This window comes from Oncorhynchus kisutch, linkage group LG5, assembly GCF_002021735.2.
Source record: "Oncorhynchus kisutch isolate 150728-3 linkage group LG5, Okis_V2, whole genome shotgun sequence".
Lineage (NCBI taxonomy): Eukaryota > Metazoa > Chordata > Actinopteri > Salmoniformes > Salmonidae > Oncorhynchus > Oncorhynchus kisutch.
Window position 1 is genome coordinate 60,694,674 of NC_034178.2, and position 12,018 is coordinate 60,706,691.

Genomic DNA, 12,018 nt, shown 5'->3' on the forward strand with positions numbered 1-12,018 from the left:
CCAAGACTGCTTCCATCACGTGGACTGGGATATGTTTCGTATTGCGTCAGACAACAACATTGACGAATACGCTGTTTCGGTGAGCGAGTTCATTAGAACGTGCGTTGAAGATGTCGTTCCCATAGCAACGATTAAAACATTCCCAAACCAGAAACCGTGGATTGATTACAGCATTCGTGTGAAACTGAAAGCGCGAACCACTGCTTTTAAATCAGGCCAAGGTGACCGGAAACATGACCGAATACAAACAGTGTAGCTATTCCCTCTGCAAGGCAATCAAACAAGCTAAGCGTCAGTATATAGACAAAGTAGAATCGCAATTCAACGGCTCAGACACAAGAGGTATGTGGCAGGGTCTACAGTCAATCACGGATTACAAAAAGAAAACCAGCCCCGTCACGGACCAGGATGCCTTGCTCCCAGGCAGACTAAATAACTTTTTTGCCTGCTTTGAGGACAATTCAGTGCCACTGACACGGCCCGCAACCAAAACATTTAAACGTGTTAACCCTCGCAAGGCTGCAGGCCCAGACGGCATCCCCAGCCGCGCCCTCAGAGCATGCGCAGACCAGCTGGCTGGTGTGTTTACGGACATATTCAATCGATCCCTATCCCTGTCTGCTGTTCCCACATGCTTCAAGACGGCCACCATTGTTCCTGTTCCCAAGAAAGCTAAGGTAACTGAGCTAAATGACTACCGCCCCGTAGCACTCACCTCCGTCATCATGAAGTGCTTTGAGAGACTAGTCAAGGACCATATCACCTCCACCCTACCTGACACCCTAGACCCACTCCAATTTGCTTACCGCCCAAATAGGTCCACAGACGATGCAATCTCAACCACACTGCACACTGCCCTAACCCATCTGGACAAGAGTAATACCTATGTGAGAATGCTGTTCATCGACTACAGCTCAGCATTTAACACCATAGTACCCTCCAAGCTCGTCATCAAGCTCGAGACCCTGGGTCTCGACCCCGCCCTGTGCAACTGGGTACTGGACTTCCTGACGGGCCGCCCCCAGGTGGTGAGGGTAGGTAACAACATCTCCACCCCGCTGATTCTCAACACTGAGGCCCCACAAGGGTGCGTTCTGAGCCCTCTCCTTTACTCCCTGTTCACCCACGACTGCGTGGCCACGCACGCCTCCAACTCAATCATCAAGTTTGCGGACGACACAACAGTGGTAGGCTTGATTACCAACAACGACGAGACGGCCTACAGGGAGGAGGTGAGGGCCCTCGGAGTGTGGTGTCAGGAAAATAACCTCACACTCAACGTCAACAAAACTAAGGAGATGATTGTGGACTTCAGGAAACAGCAGAGGGAACACCCCCTTATCCACATCGATGGAACAGTAGTGGAGAGGGTAGTAAGTTTTAAGTTCCTCGGCGTACACATCACAGACAAACTGAATTGGTCCACCCACACAGACAGCATCGTGAAGAAGGCGCAGCAGCGCCTCTTCAACCTCAGGAGGCTGAAGAAATTCGGCTTGTCACCAAAAGCACTCACAAACTTCTACAGATGCACAATCGAGAGCATCCTGTCGGGCTGTATCACCGCCCGGTACGGCAACTGCTCCGCCCACAACCGTAAGGATCTCCAGAGGGTAGTGAGGTCTGCACAATGCATCACCGGGGGCAAACTACCTGCCCTCCAGGACACCTACACCACCTGATGTCACAGGAAGGCCATAAAGATCATCAAGGACAACAACCACCCAAGCCACTGCCTGTTCACCCCGCTATCATCCAGAAGGCGAGGTCAGTACAGGTGCATCAAAGCTGGGACCGAGAGACTGAAAAACAGCTTCTATCTCAAGGCCATCAGACTGTTAAACAGCCACCACTAACATTGAGTGGCTGCTGCCAACACACTGACTCAACTCCAGCCACTTTAATAATGGGAATTGATGGGAATTTATGTCAAATATATCACTAGCCACTTTAAACAATGCTACTTAATATAATGTTTACATACCCTACATTATTTATCTCATATGTATACATATATACTGTACTCTATATCATCTACTACATCTTTATGTAATACATGTATCACTAGCCACTTTTAACTATGCCACTTTGTTTACATACTCATCTCATATGTATATACTGTACTCGATACCATCTACTGCATCTTGCCTATGCCGCTCTGTACCATCACTCATTCATATATCTTTATGTACATACTCTTTATCCCTTTACACTTGTGTGTATAAGGTAGTAGTTTTGGAATTGTTAGCTGGATTACTCGTTGGTTATTACTGCATTGTCGGAACTAGAAGCACAAGCATTTCGCTACACTCGCATTAACATCTGCTAACCAACCCGAGTATGTGACAAATAACATTTGATTTGATTTGATAAAACTTTTAAAAAACAGTTACCACATCTAAACTACTTAGTGAAGAATTATATCTAAATCTAAATTGTCAGACTACAAATTGCAAGACATCACTCTGGAGTCAGATGTTAACAGAATGTGTCATTTAGCCTATTGAACACAAAAAGTGAGAATTAGGCAGGTTTGATACTGAAAAAGAAAGGAAATTCTTACCTACTTCACCCACATTTTATTTTTGCCAAAAAGTAGCTTGTAGTTCCAGTAGTTAGCTAAACCACTACACAAAGTAATTAAGTACGGAAAGCACTACCAATATTTTTATTTAGTTCAACTACCACCAAGCTACTGCAAAATGTAATTACTGCTGCAATATGTAACTTTTTGTACGACATAGAAATATGTCACACCCTGATCTGTTTCACCTGTCTTGTGCTTGTTTCCATACCCCACCAGGTGTCTCCTATTAATCCCCATTATCCCCTGTATCCCCTGTCTATTTATACTTGTGTTTTCTGTTTGTATGTCTTTCCTGTTCAAGTTTTTGTTTCCTAGTCTTCCCGGTTCTCACCTTTCTGCCTGTCCTGACCCTGATTCTGCCTGACGTTCTGTCCCTGATTGAATCTGCCTTGGATTATGAACCTCTGCCTGCAGTCGACCTGCCCTTGCCTGCCCCTTTGTTATAATCAAACTGTCTGCATCTGGGTCAAATCCTGAGTCGTGATAGTAATTCTCATTGAAAGCAAGTCTAAGAAGCTGTAGATCTATTTGCACAATTTCTATGGTTCCTGTTTTTAAGTTTTGTTTTTAATATATTTTTGGTTATGGAAAATATATTTCACAGCGGTTTAGATGGTACAATGATTCTCTACACTATACTTGCTTGTTAAAGCTTTCACATAAACTGAAATTAGGTTAAGTATTAGAATTTTAACAACCAGGAAATGGCAGAGCGATTTCTGCATAGTGAATCTATACAATTATAATTTGAACGACATGTATTTCACTACTGTCCAACACGGATTTGCCATTGCATTGCATCACCCCTTTATCATATTTGTTTTTCAAAAAGCGAATCAAATAAAGTGCCAGCTTTCAGGTGCGTAACAATAGTGCTCCCCTCCAGCAATATACTACAATATGACTTTTATTAGCTTGAAATGCAAAATTATACAGCTTTTTGTTGGCGATGTGCACACAATGGAGGTAGCAGACATAATGGTTAGTGCTACCTGGGATCCTTTGGTTGTCCATACCCTAAACCCTAACCCTAATCCCTACCTTAACTCTAACCTTAACCCTTAACCTTTTAAATGCCAATTTCAAATGGGGTGAGGACAGAGTTGGGACGTCCTAAGGATTCCGTTTAGACTTTTGCCAGACCGAAGTAGACAGCCGTGCTCACCCTGTTGTGATGAGGTTTGCTTGCTGCCACTGAAGGCGATAAAACTACGGTAGTCATTAATTTCTAATGGAAAAGAAGCGAAGTGGGCGAGGGGGCTGTTGGGCAACCCGAGCATGCGCAAGGGACTGGAAATTGTCGGAAAACGGAATTTTATGCAAATGACACTATGTTTTGACCATATCAATAATCCCGCATTAAATCCACTTTGCAGAACGTCTTTTTTAAATTAAAAGTGTCCTGGAGCAGTAGGGTGGTTATGGCTGTTGTTTATTGGCTTCATTAGTGGAAGGTCTGCACTCAGTAACGAGATTTTTCTAAGTTATTTGATGCTTTTTTATACATTGAGGCAACAAGACCAAAAGAAAGGTTTAGGTTGTCAGACAATAACAGTGTCTACAACACATTAATACAAGGGTTTGACCAGTGGAGAATTTGGAGACTTGCAGTTTACAATATTAGAACTTAACATAGTTCTAAAGGTTTTGTCTCATATTGAAATACTTCGAATATGAATGGATGGATGAGAAACCTACACGTTGCTGGTAAAATATATTATAACATGGTCCCAAATGGGAAATAGCTATTAAAACCCAAAGAATTAAAAACATAATTTTGTTGTAGTACGCCATGTGTGTCGTCTATGCAATGTGTTATTGACAACATTGTGACGGGTTCTTTCTCTCCACTTCCCATCATCTCATGCGATTGTACTGATCTATTGTGCTATTATTTAGTGGCAGCTGGTCTCTTCAATTTTATTGGAATGTTGCTGGATGGCTTCTTCTCCTCTGCTGTCAGTACAGATACAGTAAGTGGTCTGGTGGCAGCAGACCTTCCATAACCACAATACACACCTGATCTCATTTGATCAGTCATTGATGTGTCACTCTCAGAACAAAATAGGATATGAGGAGAGAGCTTTTGGGCTCCATAGTTTATAATTCATCACTTCTAATGGGCGTATTGGATTAGTGGCAACGGACTGGAGACTGAGAGAAAGGGCCTTTTCATAATATAAATGCCAGTTGCTGTGTACAGGGAGTTAAAGAGCTTGATAGCTCAACCTGACGGAGAAGAAAGTAACATCGCTTTGAAAATGAGTTGACCATCCACAATGCTAGGCTACATCCTCTGAGAGAGTTACTTTTTAATGCATCAAAGGGGTCATTCAGGTTAGTGTCTCTTGGCTTTTGGCCTTGGGGAAATGGGACTTTAATTGAAGCGGTGACTGCTGTGGCCTTCAGAACTAGTCCTGTGTCAAAGGCTTGAGACCCCCTTGGCTAGGGTTCAAAGATATGAGTGTGGAGGTCAAATCCATTCTGCACAATTGTCCTTTTATCATTACAAAGTGTTAAATAGGTGAGCAGTACCACACACTAGGCAAAAGTCTAAAGTTCCTTCATTCAAAAGAGTCTTTGAAGAAGAGGTTTTTGTCCTGGATAGTCATGGAAAATGGAAACCTGATTTAAGTTGTAACACTGACCTGTGCCTCTGTCCTGAGTGCCTGTGTTGTTGCCAACCAGTCTAACCCTCTTAGCTAGGGTGAGTAAAATGGTCAGAGTGAGGTGTTCTCTCATTTGCTCCGGCTAGTAGCTGGCTAGCTTCTGTGCTTGAAGTCACTTTTCAGCCGGAGCATCCAGCATCCAGAAAGATAATTTACTAGCCCTGTGTTACTGTGCATTACCTAGTGAAACACAAGATATATGCAGAGTTATAGAGTAAATTACTGGGGGAGTTAGGTGAGAAAGAAAGAGAGAGAGAGAGATGAAAAGTAGAATAGAGGCTCAGTTAGTTTTATTATCAGTTTATGGTCCCATTTGTTTCACAGGTTTTGGTCGAGCCTTCGACCTTGGGAGTACAACAGCAATTATATACATTTTATGAAATTAAGGCCTTTCTCATACCAAAAGGAAACAACCCAATGCACTTAATCTTTCTGTACCCTCACTGACTATGAAGGAATACATTTTTAAGAGATGTGAGATCTTTGGTTATTTATTTGTGGTAAACATACATGTTTCTACTATTGCAAATCAAATGTACTAATGTAGGACATTACCAGGACATCTTTGGCAATATATGGTAACTTTGGTAATTTAGAGTTGAAAACCTTTTTTTAAGTATCCATATATGGTATTCATCTGTATTATATACAAAGCAACCCTCAGACAGGTGTAGCTCCAGTAGGAACCTTTGGCCGCAAGGTGCGTTCAAAGTGTCGATGATCAATGTGTCCTGCAATTCAGTTCTCGCAGCTAGCTGCGTTCTTCATCAACGCACGAGCCGAGTGATCCACCGTTTTCCGCAGAGGCTAGTGGCTTGGCGGGGTTGGGGAGGTTGCCCTCCTTTCCCCTGCCCGTCCTTCGCCAGAGTGAGAGCAAAAAGGATTACGGTTGAACGAAAAGTGTCCAGGTGCTCCACCTTCTCCAAATCGACGGGAGGGGAGACATTAAAGCCCCACCTGCGCCGGGGCACATAGTGGTTGGCTAGGTTCCCGGAGCCGTGTGAGGGTCCTGGGCGACACCCAAGCAGCTTAATGTTGGAGAACGAGGCGGGAAAACCCCATTCACCGGCAACCCTCAATCCCCTTTGGGGTGCGGCCGACGCACCTGCCCACAGGTGTGCCGTGCGGCCGTGCCTTACGGGGGAAGGGGGGGGGGGGGGGGGGTGGAGCCGGTCGGGCGCTACCCAGATGACATGGAGATGTTGGAAACTGGGCTCGGGCTGAACACGCTAACAACAAGTGGCTATTTGGACATAAATTATGGACTTTATGGAACTTTATGGAACAAATCAGTCATTTATTGTCGAACTAGGATTCCTGGGAGTGCCTTCTGATGAAGATCATCAAAGGTAAGTGAATATTTATGGTGTTGTTTCCTCCAAAATGGCGGATATTCCTCTGGCTGTTTTGGGTTCTGAGCGCCGTTCTCAGATTATGCTTTTCCGTAAAGTTTTTTTGAAATCTGACACAGCGGTTGCATTAAGGAGAAATCTATCTTTAATTATGTGAATAACACTCTTTTATCAATGTTTATTATATGAGTATTTCTGCAAAATCACCGGATGTTTTGGAATCAAAACAAGGCGGCAATGTAAACTGAGATTTTAGGATATAAATATGCACATTATTGAACAAAACATACATGTATTGTGTAACATGATGTCCTATGAGTGTCATCTGATGAAGATCATCAGAGGTTAGTGATTCCTTTTATCTATATTTCTGCTTTTTGTGACTCCTATTTTTGTCTGGAAAAAATGGCTGTGTGTTTTTTCGACTTGGCTATGACCTAACATAATCATATGTTGTGCTTTCGCTGTAAAGCATTTTTTAAATCGGACATGATGGGTAGTTTAATAAGATGTTTATCTTTCATTTGCTTTGAACCAATTGCATTAATTTGGGGACAGGTCAAAAAACATTAAACATGTATGGCAATTTACCTAGCTAGCTTGCACATGCTAGCAATTTGTCCTATTTAGCTAGCTAGCTTGCACATGCTAGCAATTTGTCCTATTTAGCTAGCTTGCTGTTGCTAGCTAATTTGTCCTGGGATATAATCATTGAGTTGTTATTTTACCTGAAATGCACAAGGTCCTCTACTCTGACAATTAATCCACACATAAAACGGTCAACCGAATCATTTCTAGTCAACTCTCCTCCTTCCAGGCTTTTTCATCTTTGAACTTATATGGTGATTGGCATCTAAACTTTCATAGTATTACCATGACAACCGGCAAAACAGTTCATCTTTCAGTCACCCATGTGGATATAACCAATGAGGAGATGGCACGTGGGTACCTGCTTCTATAAACCAATGAGGACATGCAGTGCGATCTGCGTCAGAAATAGGAATGACTTGTATTTTAGTCCTTGGTAACGCAGAAGCCCATTGGCACCATCGAGCAGTGTGGGTGCAAAAATTGAATAACATGGATTTCTACATTTATTTTGCAACCCTTGCGCACGTGACGTGTCCGGTCTGGTCAGCATGTGAGAGTTTAGAGCTTGAAGTAGTCACCTCATACAAGTACTTGGGAGTATGGCTAGATGGTACACTGTCCTTCTCTCAGGACATATCAAAGCTGCAGGCTAAAATTAAATCTAGACTTGGTTTCCTCTATTGTAATTACTCCTCTTTCACCCCAGCTGCCAAACTAACCCTGATTCAGATGACCATCCTGCCCATGCTAGATTATGGAGACGTAATTTATAGATTGGCAGGTAAGGGTGCTCTCGAGCGGCTAGATGTTTTTTACCATTCGGCCATCAGATTTGCCACCAATGCTCCTTATAGAACACATCAATGCACACTTCACTCTTCAGTAAAATGATAATCTCCGCATACCCGTCACAAGACCCACTGTTTGATGCTTATTTATAAAATCCTCTTAGGCCTCTCTCCCCCCTATCTGAGATATCTACTGCAGCCCTCATCCTCCACATATAACACCCGTTCTGCCGGTCACATTCTGTTAAAGGTCCCAAAAGCACACATTTTCAGTTCGCCTCATCTAGCGACTGGAACGAGCTGCAACAGACATTCAAACTGGACAGTTTATCTCAATCTCTTCATTCAAAGACTCAATCATGGACACTCTTACTGACAGTTGTGGCTGCTTTGCGTGATGTATTGTTGTCTCTACCTTCTTGTCCTATATGCTGTTGTCTGTGCCCAATAATGTTTGTACCCTATTTTGTACTGCTACCATGTTGTACTGCTGCCATGTTGTGTTGCTACCATTTGGTTGTCATGTTGTGTTGCTACCATGCTGTGTTGTCATGTGTTGCTGCCATGCTATGTTGTTGTCTTAGGTCTCTCTTTATGGGGTGTTGTGTTGCCTTTTGTCGTGATGTGTGTTTTGTCTTATATATATATATATATATTTTTTTTTAACACACCCCCGTCTCTGCAGAAGGCCTTTTGCCTTTTGGTTGGCCGTCATTGTAAATAATAATTTGTTCTTAAAGTACTACGTACATGTAGGTAGGGGGTGAAAAGTAGAATGTCCGGGTAGCCATTTAAGATCAATCATGTCCATTCTAGTATTCTAATTCTATTATTGTATTTTTGCAGATACTGAAGATAATCATTTACTTGAACCTTTATGTTGTCAACATATGGGTTCTAATTGATCAAACAGTATTGCAGGACAGTATTTTTACATGAATATCGTACTGGAACTTATGGTGTACAGCCACCATGCGCAAGGACACAGAGACACACACAAACACATATCACACACAATCACACGCCCCATGGGTGACTAATCCTTCGATCTCATATCAGCAAGCTCTCGCTCCTCTATTCCTTCTACTATTTGTCAAGGTCATTTATTTTGTTTGTCACAGCTATACTATATACTGCTGAGGTTGTTTGTCATGGCTATAGAGCCCCACAGTGGAGGTGTCATAATACACCGGCCAAACCTGGATGACGCTGGGCCAATTGTGCGCTGCCCTATGGGACTCCCAATCACGGCCGGTTGTGATACAGCCTGAATGGTTCCAATCGTTTTCCCACCCTTCATTTTCCCATAGGGAATTTTAGTTTCACTTACAATAAGGGCTGTGTTTCGTGTAGGCTTACCCTGGCGTGACCTTTTTTATGATTTTTACCCTGATGAAGACAGCTTGGCGGTCGAAACGTTGGTAATCACATTTTTTCATCTGAGCTCCTAGAGTGTACGGCTCTCTTTTATTTTCTAGTGACCTTTTTTATGACCATGTAAATCTCTCTAGGACAAGATGACGTTTATCAATATATTCTGCTCTATTTACTCTCTGATTTGAAAATGCTAATTTTCATCAAATTAGCCATCACACAAGACTACAAAGCCCTGCAAGCTCCTGCCCATCATCTCTAGCTGACACCTTTGCTAACAGGTATTGTGTCAATCTAAAACTTGCACAAGATATTTCACATAATTGTACATTTAAAGAAATGTAGCCAAATGTATTAATTACTAAATGTATCTAACATTAGATAGTTAATCCAGAGATCCTTTCCCTCGATTTGGCAGTCTCATCCAGATCATTTAGGGGGGGTAAGTACAGTCAAATATATTGATAAAAGTCACCTTGTCCTATAGAGATCTACATGGTTATCAAATATTCACGTCAGGGTAAGCCTACACAAAACACAACGCTTATTTTAAGTGTTTCTAAAATCCCCCATGGGAAATATTTGAGTTGGAAAAATGATTGGAACCATTTCCTTGTTTGACTGCTAGGTATTAGAATTATGACTACTGTGGTACTCAGTCACTACTGTATACTGCTGAGGTTTACAGTAAAGCCCCCCCCCCCCCTGCACAGCAGTCACAGATAGCTCTGTGCCTCTTGTTTCACTAATGGGCGCTAGGGATATTCCTCTGTTCCTCTGAGATGGAGTCCTGCTGCCGCAAGACATTTCACTGATGTGACGGAACAGGGCTCGGATGTGGGGCCAAGTCATGCTTCCCCCCAACACGTAACATTACGTTCCCCCCACTGGAGTTCAGAGAATGAGAGGGGCAAGGGTAGGGTAGGGCCCTATGACAGGTTTTCCCCAAACAACGGAGAGGAGTGGTGGTGGTGGTGGTGATTGTACAGCGCCATCAGGACCAACTCAAGGATGATTTCTAGACAAGAAAATGCTTTGGTCATTAAGTTATCACTTCCTCTTTGCTTTTGTGACATGCGTCAAGTCTAGACTAATTTTGCCCAGGTGCTTCTCGTTATTGGGGGGTGGGGTTTTCCATATATAATGCAGGTGTTTACCTGTGCCCAGCAGATTCCCTTTACTGATTGTGCCTTGGTAAGACGACAGTGGTGAATGTGGCTTAGCTCAAATTCCAGTGGTGGCAGCCTGGTTGCCAAGTAATCTGTAAGTATACACCCCCCAATAATGGGGGTGCACCTGGACGAAATCAGTCTCGACATGACACGTCACACTTTCATGGGACTTCATGTGATATAGTGTCAATTAATGAGGTGAAGGTCACCAGAGATGGAGCGTACCACAGATAGTGCTGTGCAGTAGGTGAAGGTCACCATAGATATTACTGGGCAGTTATAAAGCCAACTCAGGCAAGGTGACAACAGAAATCACATTGTGTAAGGGGTGCGAACTGGCGGCAGAGAAGTTAGACGCAGGAGAGAAATAACTGTGTTTCCAACGGCGCAGTTTAGTAACAAAAACCCACCGGAAAACAGAACAATAAAATAAATGGGTCCATAACCCAACGCACACCAGGACAGACGTGCACAAGCACTTACAATAAACAGTCACCGACAAGGACATGAGGGGGAACAGAGGGTTAAATACACACCGGGACAGACGTGCACAAGCACTTACAATAGACAGTCACCGACAAGGACATGAGGGGGAACAGAGGGTTAAATACACACCAGGACAGACGTGCACAAGCACTTACAATAAACAATCACCCACAAGGACATGAGGGGGAACAGAGGGTTAAATACACACCAGGACAGACGTGCACAAGCACTACAATAAACAATCACCGACAAGGACATGAGGGGGAACAGAGGGTTAAATACACAACATGTAATTAATGGCTTTGGAACTAGATATGATGGAAGACAAGACAAAACCAAAGGGAAATGAAAAAAGGATCAGCGATGGCTAGAACGTCGGTGACTTCGACCGCCGCCCGAACAAGGAGAGGGACCAACTTCCGCGGAAGTCGTTACACATTGGAACAACAGTAAATATGTCGTTCCCCACGAATGATGCAGCATCCCCTCCTTGGGGCAATTGAGATATAGTGTGCAATTAATACATTTCTATTACAGTTTTTTCCAACTGCTTACACACAAAATCTTTTCATGTCACACGATTTTTGAAACCTCTCACTCAAAGTGCAAAACTACACACCAAATATCCAAAGCCATAAGCTATTTCTCAGCGTTTGACTCAGTTGTCAATTGCATAAAACACTTTTTTCAAAACACTACACACAATTATCTACCTAAAACACAAAAATCGAACAGGAAGTGACTTGCTTTCCTTTTCCAAACACAACCAATCAAAATGCTACACTTATTCACCAGGTCACACACACACTCCTCACATGTGCAAACACGACTAGCTTAACTGATCACTAACCAATCACTGCTTTACTGTAGTATAGGCCTATAAATATGTCAAAGGTCAGATTACCTGTTTTGAACAATGGATGCCAACAATGGACAGAGAGCAAGAGGAGTAGGAGGGAGAGGAAGAGGACGAGGGCAAAGAAGAGAAGGAAGGAGAGC

General features: G+C 43.0%; 1 pseudogene; it reads right to left on the reverse strand.

The window, feature by feature from the left end:
• Positions 1–5,910: 5,910 nt before the first annotated feature.
• On the reverse strand, positions 5,911–6,059 carry LOC116374277 (uncharacterized; annotated as a pseudogene).
• Positions 6,060–12,018: the final 5,959 nt, after the last annotated feature.